The 2095-nt window shown below is 43.3% G+C and overlaps 1 protein-coding gene across 1 annotated transcript in view; it reads right to left on the reverse strand.

Moving 5' to 3' along the window:
- Positions 1 to 2095, reverse strand: part of LOC106879269 (homeobox protein GBX-1) — a 53040-nt gene that overhangs the window by 13917 nt on the left and 37028 nt on the right. The gene's annotated exons all lie outside the window — the stretch shown is intronic.

Raw genomic sequence — 2095 nt, forward strand, 5'->3', positions numbered from 1 at the left:
GGCGGTGTTACCCTTAGCCCTTGTCATATCGGCTTTATTGTGTAATGTGGCGCCCCTGGGCAGACATCATTGAAGTAGCTTCTGAAGAAATGGAGCCGCCTTTCGACCGCAGCGGCGCTAATTAAGCAATTTATCCTCGTCCGACAAAAGGAGTCGCAACCGACCCGCCGTACTCAAAGCAACAGCTGAAAGAGAACACACCTCAAAGCAACACTACATTTCGTTTCCTGTTTTTTCTTCTCTTTTTATATCTGGCAATAACGCTTCCTTAGTAGCAACCTATATTCTTACAAATACTGTCGTTAGTTTCCAATAAACAATGAATTTTGAATACGAATCAAGCTATAAATTCATCCATCCATCCATCCATCAGTTTTCCTCGCCCACTATTCCATGGGACAGTTGAATCTCAAAGCACCTCTTCCTTAGGGTCCTATCAGAAACAATCGTCGTTACACTTTCCCGTTGAAGTTCCAAGCGAGACCAATTGAAACTGTGGATATTATGCAGCTATCTCGTTCTTGGTCTACCCCTAGGTCTCCTGCCACTTTTATTCGGCTTAAAGATTTCATTTAACTCCCCTTTCTTGTAACACTGTAACTATATGTTCCTAGTACCGGAGCTGTGACCTCTTAATGCAGAGATGTAGCGACTCGATTGAAAGAGATTCCCTATTCTCCGAGGAACCCCATTTCGGCCGCTTATGTTCGCGATCCTGCTCTTTCGGTTATTACCCGACATTCCGTCCAAGGGTATTTTAACCTTATGTGATTTGAACTATCATTTATAGCTTGATTCGCATTTGAGATACAACATTTATAGAAGACTCATTTTCTTATTTCTCGATGCGTCTATACTTACATTTTAAATGTATGTTGTTGCGGTTGTTGTTGTCGTTTAGCCGCAATTTGATATGATAGAACAGACATATGATGATAGGCATTCCAAACGTGGCCACCTCGAGAGTGAATATTGGTGACTACATTGTTTTAGGCGGTAGAATACATTTGAAGAAATTTAGCTACCTTTGATGGAACTTAAAAATAAATAATAAATGTGCCCTTTTAAAGCCTAGCCAGGCTCATGGGCCCGGTTTCCCAGTTTCAATGGCGTATGTGTTCCCCAGCTGGACGGGACGCCAGTCCATCGCAGAGTTACTCATTTTTGCCAGCTGAGTGGACTGGAGCAACGCGAAATGAAGTGTTTTGCTCAAGAACACAACGCGTCACCCGGTCCAGGAATCGAAACCACAATCTTACGATCATGATGCCGACACCCTAACCACTGAGCCATGCGCCTCCACTTGATGGAACTTACCTCTCTCTATATATATTGTGGTTATTGTTGTTATGGTCTAAGCTGATAGATCAGGTCTGTGATTTAAAATGTTCTACCCGTGGCCGTCGGGATATTTTATAACTAGGACAACATTATTGAAAGTTAGCCAGACAGTAGAATAAAAAGGTAAAAGGCCTCCTCGCTCATGAATGACCATAGGATTGTACCTACAAAGTTCCCCTCCGAGGCACAAGTCCGGGCAAGGTTGTTTTTGGAGGACCAATAGTCGCCCATGCATACCAGCCTCCCCTCTGCATGCTACCGATGTTATCCAAGGGAAAGGCAAAAACCTTTACAGCTTGGCACCAGTGTCGTTGCAACTCATTTCTACAGCTGAACGAACCGGAGCAATATGAAATAGTGTCTTGTTCAAGAACACAACATACAGCCCAGTCCTGGAATCGAACACACAACCTCACGACTGTAAGCCCGATACTCTAACCACTTAACCATGCACCTTCACATTGACTGTAGGATAATTTGAGGGGAATTTAGCTGCTATTTTTGGTAGTTGGTTGACATAGAAATTTCCCTCCATCTGTACATGTCACTTATGACAGTACTTTTGTATTTAAATTCTGATTTCAAATACCACCGTAGTCACTTTGGCCTTTTATCCTTTTGGAGCTGATAAGGCGGCGAGATGGCAGAAATGTTTGCACGCCGGGCGAAATGCTTAGCGGTGTTTCATCTGTCTTTAAGTTATGAGTTCAAATTCCGCCGAGATCGAATTTGCCTTTCATCCTTTCGGGGTCGA

The sequence above is a fragment of the Octopus bimaculoides genome, chromosome 3 (genome assembly GCF_001194135.2).
Source record: "Octopus bimaculoides isolate UCB-OBI-ISO-001 chromosome 3, ASM119413v2, whole genome shotgun sequence".
Lineage (NCBI taxonomy): Eukaryota > Metazoa > Mollusca > Cephalopoda > Octopoda > Octopodidae > Octopus > Octopus bimaculoides.